This window comes from Coregonus lavaretus (assembly GCF_964263955.1).
Source record: "Coregonus lavaretus genome assembly, chromosome: 7".
Classification (NCBI taxonomy): Eukaryota; Metazoa; Chordata; class Actinopteri; order Salmoniformes; family Salmonidae; genus Coregonus; species Coregonus lavaretus.
Genome location: NC_139994.1, coordinates 23,358,738 through 23,371,513, shown reverse-complemented (window position 1 = coordinate 23,371,513; position 12,776 = coordinate 23,358,738).

Genomic DNA, 12,776 nt, shown 5'->3' with positions numbered 1-12,776 from the left:
CAATATATTCACCTGTATTGATGAGAGATATTTTAAGTAGGATTATAAAATAATTAAGAAAGATTTTGAATACTTTACTATTTAATGGCTTATATTTCTCATGGAAATTGATAAATAGCACCTGGGGACATGGCAAAATTGCCTACATCCACTAAAAACTAAATGCATAAAATTGTTAAAATTCACTTTGAGACAGAGCCGCCAGAAAACATGTGGCGAGACAGCATTTGCCCCTAGTACTTTTCAATCTGGTGTAGCGCCGCCACACCACTTTCAAAGCAGCAGCACTGAACGTGTTTACCAGACGTATTAGTTCACGTCATAGAAATACATATAAAAAAAATTTGCAATGAAAAAGAAAACAGGCATTTCTTATTGGACAAGTTGAGATAGTACGTCACCACAGTTTGCCTCTGTCCCTACAAGTGCTGCACTATAATATGGGCTGGTTAATTAGCCATACTGTAAGCCAGACATCTGTATAGATATCCTATCTTTTCATTCAAAATCTTTCTCTCAAGCCGCCAGTTCTGGTTAAAGACCGCACATAGGCTACACACTTGCCACTAGACGGGAAAGCCCTCAATGAGCTATGCTATCACAGAAGGGATCAGTTGTCAACATTTCTTCAACCAGCCTTTCTCCGCTCGCTGGAGAACTAAATGAGGAAAGAAGTGGAGATCGGATCATGCAAACACACATAGAGATATGATTCTGAAAGTAAAGCACGCTTTAGTTGACAAAGTAACTATAATAATATTACCCAATTTGAAAAGGTAACGCGTTACTTTACTCCGCTACTCATAAAATCTGATTATGTAACATTACCCCCAACACTGTTGTCTAGTGAATCAAATCCTGTCCCTGAGATTTCACGTGGTAACCCCCACGCTCGCTGTGACAGGTGGATTCACTTGTCAGTCACAGTGGTCTCCTAGCTACAGCCTAAAGCAGTGTTTCCCAACCCAGGTCCTCGAGTACCCCAACAGTACACATTTTTTATGTAACCCTGGACAAGCATACCTGATTAAACTTGTCAATTAATCATTAAGCCCTCAATTAGTTGAATGAGGTGTGTTTGTCAAGGGCTACAACAAAACTGTGTACTGTTGGGGGTACTCAATGACCAAGGTTGGGAAACACTGGACAGAGCCTCATCAACCGTGCTTCTCAACAACTATTTCTGGTTGTACCATAGAGATAGATAGAGGACTCATCTTGGTATCTGTGCCATTATAGCATCTGCGTGAATCAGGCCTCCATGGTCGAATTGCTGCAAAGAAATCACTACTAAAGGACACCAATAATAAGAAGAGACTTGCTTGGTGCCAAGAAACATGAGCAATGGACATTAGACCGGTGGAAATGTGTCCTTTGGTCTGGAGTCCAAATTGGAGATTTTTGGTTCCAACTGCCGTGTCTTTGTGAGACTCGGTATGGGTGAACGGATGATCTCTGCATGTGTAGTTCCCACTGTAAAGCATGGAGGAGGAGATGTTATGGTGTGGGGGTGCTTTGCTGGTGACAATGTCTGTGATATGTTTAGAATTCAAGGGACACTTAACCAGCATGGCTACCACAGCGATACGCCATCCCATCTGGTTTGAGCTTAGTGGGACTATCATTTGTTTTTCAACAGGACAATGACCCAACACACCTCCAGGCTGTGTAAGGGCTATTTGACCAAGAAGGAGAGTGATGGAGTGCTGCATCAGATGACCTGGCCTCCACAATCCCCCGAACTCAACCCAATTGAGATGGTTTGGGATGAGTCAGACCGCAGAGTGAAGGAAAAGCAGCCAACAAGTGCTCAGCATATGTGGGAACTCCTTCAAGACTGTTGGAAAAGCATTCCAGGTGAAGCTGGTTGAGAGAATGCCAAGAGTGTGCAAAGCTGTGATCAAGGCAAAGGGTGGCTATTTGAAGAATCTCAAATATAAAATATTTGTTTAACACTTTTTTGGTTAACATATGTGTTTTTTCATAGTTTTGATGTCTTCACTATTATTCTGCAATGTGTCCAAACTTTTGACTGGTACTGTATATCTATATATCATGGTGTACAAGACACCTGTCTGATTCGCGGCTGTCTGAGTGGATTAATCCATTGTGGAGGCCATTGGGATGGCACAGTCCATCAGTCTAAGACATGTGCTACTGAAATTGTATATGGTTATATTACACAAGAACAATGGTGCAACGCTAATAAAAATAATACTATTTTATAACAAACACGCTTTCGCCCTCGTTGGATAGCGGTCGCTGCCCACGGTTCTGAAACACATCAGTGCACTGTTGAATTGGCGCCTTATCCTAGACCATGTTGCTATGTGCATAATAGCAAAGTTAACCAGCATATTGGTGTTAAGAATAATGCCGCGGAGGCAGCAGAAGAATGAGGAGATGAGAAAACAGCCCTTGCCTTATTGTCTAAGGAAAGTGAGGAGAGAGGAAACCCGCACTTAATTAATCTATAATCAATAACTGTCACGGATTCAGCCGAGGCTGCTCCTCCTCCTTGCTTGGGCAGGCTTCGGCGTTCGTCGTCACCGGAGTACTAGCTGCTACCGATCCATGTTTCTATGTTCTACTTGTTTTGTCTGATTGTTCACACCTGTTTCCCATTATGTATAGATTTCTTCCCTATTTAACCCTCTGGCTCCCACTGTGTTTTGTGCGTGTTTGTTATTGTATGGTTGTCGTCTGGTGAGCGGGTTTGTTCCTTCCTGCGTGGAGGTTATGTTCTTTACGTTTACTACGAGTAAAGTAAGTTTTCGATTAGCTCTGTGTCCTGCGCCTGACTTCGTCCTACCGCATCACACTGACAGCCTGACAATAACCTAGCTGTTAAATGTGCCTGGCTTTATAAGTCATCATTTCTACAGACATAAGACAGATCCTGCTTCTTTTGCCTGTTTGATTGTTTGTTCAATAGCCTACTGTTTCCGTGAGCACCAAGCCTCACGCAACGACATGTCAACTAAACAATTTCACAAATTCGGCTGTTTTTAATCTTTGCTTTGCTGTAATAAAGGCTTTACACTTTTTTTTCCGTTAGAACAGCCTCTGGTATTATTTATAATTTATTTAGTATTTACACTGTACCCAAATTGCAAGGAAAATTTTTATAAAAATAACGCACCTTTTTCTTGATCGCCTTCTTATTGTTATTATTACTATTATTATTATCATTATAATAAGTAATTCCATTATAATTTGTATGCTTAGTATAGCAGCCTTGTATAACCACCATTGAGCTGTAGGCCTAAGAGCACATCCTGTTAAGTCTTAATACCGTAACTTAGGCCTATATTTCCATACTTATATAGGCTACTGTATCAATCAATCATTCATTCATTCATGTCATCACACAGCATACAATTCATTCATGATTTGAAATGCAATCTAGCATTTTTGTTTTAAAATAAAGTGAGCCTTGAATAATTAACTTAAACAATAAATAAATCCTACTATTTCAGAAATTGCATTCACAAATAAATGCGACTGTTTTTAGTCTTTGCTGTAATAAAGGCTTAACAAAAAAACGTTACAACAGACTCTCTGGTATACTTTTACTTAGTGTTGTTTATTTTGTTCTAAAAGGTCTGAAAAATTATATCGTCATCTACAGTATACAGCACCTGTTTGGCACACACAATATGCATGCAGCGCTTGCTCCTTACCTGATTTTACTTGATCTCCAACTAGTCACATTTATTCCACACATCTAACTTTCCCTTTATCTCCTGAACAACCTGTAAATATTCCCGTTTCGAGTTTATTTGTCATGTCCTCTGCATCCACGTTCTCTGCATCCATAGCATGTCATAATCACATCAATAAATTGGTTATAACAAACATTGAACACGTAACACATGTGACAGCAAAATGGATGCAGAGAACGTGACAAATAAACTTTTTCCATATGTTGTTACCTTACAGCCTTATTCTAAAATGGATCAAGTAAATAATAGTCCTCATCAACCTACACACAATACCCTATAATGACAAATCGAAAACAGGTTTTTAGATGACAAATCGAAAACAGAAATACCTTATTTACGTAAGTATTGAAACCCTTTGCTATGAGACTCGAAATTGAGCTCAGGTGCATCCTGTTTCCATTGATCATCTTTGAGATGTTTCTACAACTTAATTGGAGTCCACCTGTGGTACACTCAATTGATTGGACAGGATTTGGAAAGGCACACACCTGTCTATATAAGGTCCCACAGTTGACAGTGCATGTCAGAGCAAAAACCAAGCCATGAGGTCGAAAGAAAAGGTTGCTGGGCAGTTTTTCTTGACAGGAACTGCACGATTCAACCATCATTCGTACATCATCAGTGAGGCCTGGCCAATACATGAGAGCTCTGGCATGCGCGAAGGAGCGTTGAATGCCCTGATGTGCAATGTGGAGCCTCTTAAGTACATTTACATTTTAGTCATTTAGCAGACGCTCTTATCCAGAGCGACTTACAGTTTAGTGAATACATATTTTTTTTATACTGGCCCCCGTGGGAATCGAACCCACAACCCTGGCATTGCAAACGCCATGCTCTATCAACTGAGCTACATCCCTGCCGGCCAGTACCTCAGCTCTAAAATCTTTGGGAATGATAATACATTTGTTTACCATGAGTAGTCCATCTTCAATGTAAAGAGAGTCTCTGATGTGCCAGTAGAGTTGACGCTTTCAGTGGTGCACCTTTCTTCTTGTCTGGCCATCCATCTCTGTGCAGGTCCCTCAGCAGGTGCATCTCACTGTCTGCATCAGCGACTGCTCTCAGCTGTTTTATAACAGCACCCTCCAGTGGCTGATGTGTGCATAATTGACTTTCTCGTCACTCGTGTCACACTCTTCATGTGTGGCAGTCTGGGGTACAGCCCTGGATAGCTTGTCTGCTATTAACTTGTCTTTACCTGGGGTGTAGACGATGTGAATGTCATATTTCTGTATTTGAAGCAGCATCCTTTGAAGATGGGCAGGCGCCTTTCCAATAGGCTTGGTGATTATAGCCTCAAATGGTTTGTGGTCAGATTGAACTCTGACCTGGACACCATAGACATACTGGTGAAATCTCTTCAGTGCGAACACGATTGCCAGGAGTTCTTTTTCTATCTGGGCATAATTTTGTTCTGCTCCAGACAGAGCTCTGGATGCAAAGGCTATAGGCTGTTTACCTTGCATCAGAACAACTCCAAGTCCATCTTTGGATGCATCAGCTTGTATTTCAATCTCTTCCTGTGGATTGAAGAGTTTCAGCAGCGGCGCAGTGGAGATGGCTTTTTTCAGTCTCTCCAGTGCTGCTTGTTGTTCTGGGTGCTACTGCCATGCAGTGGCGGCTCCTGAAAAAATTCTCAGGAGGGGCAATTTTTCTGATGATTTAGGTGACCTACACACATTTTAAAAAAGATATGTCCAGCAACAACATGAAGACAGGGGCAGCATATAAGTCAATACCAGAAGCATTTATTGACTGATCTGGGGAGATGGATTCCAGTTTCTGTGACAGATTATAAATAATCTCTGATGCCTTTGTTATATTAGCTTTTGGTTGAATGTACTGTCGTAGTAAATATATAATGTTATAGCTTGGTCTGACTAAAATCTTGTGCATGACCCATTTTGTGTTGGGCGTTTGTTTTCAATCAATGCTGTTCCTATCCTATAACAATGGACAAAAGAGTCCTATCTTGTCAGCCTTGTCAGCAGGTGGCCAAGGACAACACCCACGCCATAGGTCTCTCAGTTCTTCCAACTCACGAGTTCTTGCTCTGAGGACACACACACACACACACACACACACACACACACACACACATCATCACTGATAACACACACACACACACACATCATCACTGTTAAACACACACACACACACACACACAAAAATCCCCTCTCTTTAGGCTGAACATTTGAAGACAGAGAACCCGACTCAGAGCCAATGCAACAGTGGAGGGGACCTCGCCCAACTCATCAGGACCAATCAGAAGATCAGAACTACTAGATTCAACCTACATCATTTATTGTATAAAATGTCTGCACACAATGTTTTCGGGGCTCTCTTCAGATAGCTCCCTAAGAGTTTGACGAACGAGTCCGTGCACGCGATTCCAGATATCTTTACCTCTGAATAAACTGCCTTTATTATACCATATCCACCCTGTCCAAAGTCTCTACTTGGTCTCAGTTCTCCAGTAAACTTGTGATTATCAACAGTACACAACGGTAACAAACAATTGGGGGAACTCACGGGGCAGATAGTAAGGTCGCAGTGACACAGAAAGCAGTTCAATGTCGGGGGTACAGAGTCGCTCTCTTACCAGGATCGATTTTCCCTGTGACTGTCAGATCGCGGTCCGCTCTGACCAGGGTGAAGCCGGCCGGCTCCACTTCTCTGTCCGGGACTCTGTCATCCAGCCAAGTCTCCCAGCTGTATTGGATTCCGCTGCCAGCAGCGTTTTCATTATTTAGTCCGTTCGTAGCGGGTATGTACACGATCAACAAGATCAGTCCAAAACCCACCACTGGAAATCCATGGTTGGCAGAATGTTTGTAAACTAAGTGTACAAATTAAAAACATAAAATAACGCCACTAAGTGTACAAATTAAAAACATAAGATAACGCCACACTGCAGGTCGCAACAGAGACGCTGCTAGCCGCTATTTTCTTAGTTACGTTCATGGTTACGTCACGTATGACGAAAGCGCGTAAGTGCAAGCCCTCAGACACCCATAGAGATTGTATTGAAAGCTTTGAAATTTGAAAAAAATAGATTTTACATGAGAGTCTATGACAGACTTCTGGGCGATTTTCAACCTGACTGAAATCGCCCCAAAAACGGGCGTGGCCATTTGAAGCACGACTTTAGCCTGATTTGACATTTCGTGGCAGTCAGATCAGATTAGAACACTGATAACTACTGTTGCCGTGATATAATTGATTAGAAAAAAAATCCTTTCCTTTTCCCGTTTGGCAGTGCGTCGCCCATATCGCCCTATTGAACACACCGCCCCTGCTGCCATGCCATGTGTGGTCCTTTGTAGCTCAGCTGGTAGAGCACGGCGCTTGTAATGCCAGGGTAGTGGGTTCGATCCCCGGGACCACCCATACACAAAAATGTATGCACGCATGACTGTAAGTCGCTTTGGAGAAAAGCGTCTGCTAAGTGGATTATTATTATTATGTCCTTCTTGAGGAGCGTTCTGAGTGGTGCAGTGAGTGTGGCTTCTTCTTGGATATACTGGGTTAGGAAACGTTTCATACCCAGTAACCTCTGTATACCTTTTCTGTCTTCTGGTAGAGGCATCTGTGTGATTGCTATCACCTTGGAGTTGTCTGCTTTAACCCCGTCTGCACTGATGATGTGCCCAATGTACTTCACTTCACTCACCATGTATTGTATCTTGTCAGCATTGAACTTCACATTTAGACGGATGGCTCTGTCCATCACCTGCTGTAGAATGCCGTCATGCTCTTCTTTGGTGGCTGCTGCAATTATCATGTCATCTGCAATTACATAGACACCATCAATGTCACCAGAACTCTGAGTTCATCTGCTGAAATACCTCGCTGGCACTTTTTATGCCAAAAGGTAAGTGATTAAACCGGTACCTCCCTCATGGGGTATTGAATGTGCAGAGATCAGCTGATTCCTCATCCAGCTTGATTTCTCATCTATGATAGTGAATATCTTCTTGCCTGCTAGTTTGCACTGCACATCCTCTGAGGTGGGAATGGAGAAGTGTTGGTGCTGTATGGCCTTGTTCAGGTCCTTTTATTTTCTGTTATCAGTAGGCTGCTCACCCACGCTGTTGGTTTTGTTACTTTGCTGACCACACACCTCTGCTCTTGATTGTCCAATGTCTCTTTCAGCCTGTCAAGCACAGCATATGGGATTTTCCTACATCCATGAACAACAGGAGGGACTTTTGGATCAATGTATATGTGGTGCTGGCCTGGAAACTCACAAGTCCTTTAAACACAGATGCGCTTGAGTAGCTCTTCCTTGGAGCATGGCGGAGCATGGTGTGCAACTGTTGCAACTTTTCTGATGAGGTTAAGCTGCACACAGGCCTCTCTGCCTAGTAATGGTGTGTCAGATGCATCTGTAACATAGAACTGTAGATGGGCCTTTTGTGCCGCGTGTGCACTTGCAATGTCATGATGCCCTTTGGTTTAATGCGGGTGCCTCCATAGGCTATGAGTACAGTCTCAGTCTCTTTCACTTAGAATTGCTTGGGCAATTTGTCTGCTATTGCTTGTGGGAGCACATTAGCTTCAGCTCCTGTGTCTAACTTAAAGTTGACCGTCTGTCCCCCTATATGCAAGTTTGTGTGCCAGCCAGCATTTTTTGGCGTGCTTGTGTCACTGCACCTATGAACAACATGTCCACTTCCTTGACCTCTGTTTCAACAGGAACAACATCTGTCCCTGACCTACACACAGCTGCAAAGTGATTTCTCTTGCCACATTTTTTACACTCAACATTGAATGCAGGACACCTCTTTGGTTTGTGTCTTTTTTCAATTTGCCACAAGTCTTTGTCTGCTGCTCGCTGGTTGAGCACGCAGCCTGACTTTGTTCTGACTGTGCTTGTGATTGCTTAACATTGCGGCCCCTTTTTTCCATAGCATGCACAAACTGTTCTGTGCTATTGCTAGCTGACATAGCTTTAGCCTGAGCTGATGTAACTTCTTTTGCACGGCATTAGCTAGGGTTAAATCTTAAATGGAGAGTAGTTTCTCTCGTAGTCCACTATCTGTGACGCTAAACATAATTTTGTTCCTTAGCATTAGATCCTCAGTGTCTTTGAACTCACAGCTGCGTGCTCTCAGTTTCAGTTCGATTATAAACTTGTCAATACCTGCCTGTTCATTGAACTTGTGTGCCCAAAACTGATGTCTCTCGAACACAGTATTCCTGCGTGGTGCACTGTAGTTTTCAAATGCTTTCATCACCTCGGCCAGTTTCTTGTTTTCCTGGTCGGCATACAGTGCACTCGGAAAGTATCCAGACCCCTTGACTTTTTCTAAATGTTGTTACGTTATAGCCTTATTCTAAAATTGAAGAAATAAATTTTTCTCATAATCAATCTACACACAAGATCCCATAATGAAAGTCAAAAAGATTAATATAAATACCTTATTTACATAAGGATTCAGACCCTTTGCTATGAGAATCGAAATTGAGCTCAGGTGCATCCTGTTTCCATTGATCATGGAGGAGCGAGAGTTGCACCCCTCCTCAAAAAACCTACACTCGATCCTTCCGATGTCAACAACTACAGACCAGTATCCCTTCTTTCTTTTCTCTCCAAAACTCTTGAGCGTGCCGTCTCTAGCCAACTCTCCTGCTATCTCTCTCAGAATGACCTTCTTGATCCAAACCAGTCAGGTTTCAAGACTGGTCATCCAACTGAGACTGCTCTTCTCTGTGTCACGGAGGCTCTCCGCACTGCTAAAGCTAACTCTCTCTCCTCTGCTCTTATCCTTCTAGACCTATCTGCTGCCTTTGATACTGTGAACCATCAGATCCTCCTCTCCACCCTCTCCGAGTTGGGCATCTCCGGCGCTGCTCACTCTTGGATTGCGTCCTACCTGACAGGTCGCTCCTACCAGGTGGCGTGGCGAGAATATGTCTCCGCACCACGTGCTCTCACCACTGGTGTTCCCCAGGGCTCAGTTCTAGGCCCTCTCCTATTCTCTCTATACACCAAGTCACTTGGCTCTGTCATATCCTCACATGGTCTCTCCTATCATTGCTACGCAGACGACACACAACTAATTTTCTCCTTTCCCCCTTCTGATAACCAGGTGGTGAATCGCATCTCTGCATGTCTGGCAGACATATCAGTGTGGATGTCGGATCACCACCTCAAGCTGAACCTCAGCAAGACGGAGCTGCTCTTCCTCCCGGGGAAGGACTGCCCACTCCATGATCTCGCCATCACGGTTGACAACTCCATTGTGTCCTCCTCACAGAGTGCAAAGAACCTTGGCGTGACCCTGGACAACACCCTGTCGTTCTCCGCCAACATCAAAGCGGTGACCCGATCCTGCAGGTTCATGCTCTACAACATTTGCAGAGTACGACCCTACCTTACACAGAAAGCGGCACAGGTCCTAATCCAGGTACTTGTCATCTCCCGTCTGGATTACTGTACTCGCTGTTTGCTGGGCTCCCTGACTGTGCCATTAAATCCCTACAACTTATCCAGAACGCTGCAGCCCGTCTGGTGTTCAACCTTCCCAAGTTCTCTCATGTCACCCCGCTCCTCCGCACACTCCACTGGCTTCCAGTTGAAGCTTGCATCTACTACAAGACCATGGTGCTTGCCTACGGAGCTGTGAGGGGAACGGCACCTCCTTACCTTCAGGCTCTGATCAGACCCTACATCCAAACGAGGGCACTACGTTCATCCACCTCTGGCCTACTAGCCCCCCTACCTCTACAGAAGCACAGTTCCCGCTCAGCCCAGTCAAAGCTATTCGCTGCTCTGGCATCCCAATGGTGGAACAAGCTCCCCCACAACGCCAGGACAGCGTAGTCACTGACCACCTTCCGGAGACACTTGAAACCCTACCTCTTTTAGGAATACCTGGAATAGTATAAAAGTAATCCTTCTAGAGCCAGGCCCAGCCAATCAGAATGAGATTTTCCCCACAAAATGGCATTATTACAGACAGAAATCCCCCCCCCCTCCCCCACCACCCCATAAAAAAAGTTGAATGCACCAATTTGTATGTCGCTCTGGATAAGAGCGTCTGCTAAATGACATAAATTTTATCATCCTTGAGATGTTTCTACAACTTGATTCGAGTCCACCTGTGGTAAATGTAATTAATTGGACATGATTTAGAAAGGCACACACCTGTCTATATAAGGTCCCACAGTTGACAGTGCATGTCATAGCATAAACCAAGCCATGAGGTCGATGGAATTGTCTGTAGAGCTCCGAGACAGGATTGTGTCGAGGTACAGATCTGGGGAAGGGTGCCAAAACATTTCTGAAGCATTGAAGATCCCCCAAGAACAATGTGTCCTCCATTATTCTTAAATGGAAAAGGTTTGGAACCACCAAGACTCTTCCTAGAGCTGGCCGCCCGGCCAAACTGAGCAATCGAGGTTGAAGGGCCTTGGTCAGGGATGTGACCAAGAACTCGATGAAACCAAGATTCAACTCTTTCGCCTGAATGCCAAGCGTCACATCTGGAGGAAACCTGGCACCATCTCTACGGTGACGCATGGTGGTGGCAGCATCATGCTGTGGGGATGTTTTTCAGCGGCAGGGAGACTAGTCAGTATCGAGGGACAGATAAACGGAGCAAAGAGAGCCTTGATGAAAACCTGCTCCAGAGTGCTTAGGACCTCAGACTGGGGCGAAGGTTCACCTTCCAACAGAACAACCACCCTAAGCACACAGCCAAGACAACGCAGGAGTGGCTTCGGGACAAATCTCTGAATGTCCTTGAGTGGCCCATCCAGAGCCCAGAATTGAATCCGATCGAACATCTCTGGAGAGACCTGAGAATAGCTGTGCAGCGACGTTCCCCATCCAACCTGACAGAGCTTGAGAGGATCTGCAGAGAAGAATGGGAGAAACTCCCCAAATACAGGTGTGCCAAGCTTGTAGCGTCAAGAAGACTCAAAGCTGTAATCACTGCCATAGGTGCTTCAACAAAGTACAGGGTCTGAATACTTATGTAAATGTCATATTTCCGTTTTTTTTTTTTTTATAACTTTGCAAACATTTCTAAAAGCCTGTTTTGTTATTATGGGGTATTGTGTGTAGATTGATGAGGATATATATATATTTTTATCCATTTGATAATAACGCTGTAACGTAACAAAATGTGAAAAAAGTCAAGGGGTCGGAATACTTTCTGAATGCACTGTATGTGATCTCCATTGTGTTGTATATCTCCAGCACGTCTTCACCGATGCAGTGTAGCAAAACTGCTATTTTCCTAGCCTCTGGTTTCTCATTCAGCCCACTGGCTAAGTAGTACAAGTTCAGTCTTTGTTCCCATTTCCGCCAATTTTCTGGGAGGTTTCCAGTCAATAACAACAGAGTAGGTGGTGTAAACGACTGCATTACTGCTAATCCCAAGCTTGATAGCTAACAATATCAAAGTATGTTGTTTAACTCACGTTAGTGTTAGCCTGCTTACTAGCCACTCATTTTAGTAGACGGTAGAATTAACTTGACAATGGAGACTGAAGTACTATTACTTTTAGCTATATCTGAAGCATGGTAGGAATTAACACTGTGCACACAGACACACTTCAAACTGCAAGACCGCTCATTTACATACCCCCTTGACCTTCAACCTCAAGAGTGATACTGATTGGCTGTTGGACTACCATTAAAAGTGTATAGCTCCATATATTACATGGGGAATTGTAGGTGGTTCGTTTCAGCTAGTTTTATCATATTCTTTATACCATGTCTTGTTTTGAGGTGTTTTGACTCATGTCACGTCAATGCAATACGGCTAAAATTGGCTATTTAGCTAACCAACAACTGTAGTGATGTATTTGAGAGACAACAAGTGCTCATTGTACAAATGTAGTTATGTTTTCAATAAATATTGGAAACTAAATATAGTTTACATGTTGTCAACAATCTAAACCAACACCATCTGATTTGCCCCATAGTTGTGCGCGTGTCGGTTTTGTTGCTTAAACAGCCAACTCCTCTATATACAAACTGAAAGTCCTCTATATACAAACTGACATGTTACATAACATTCGGAGAGTAAAAACATT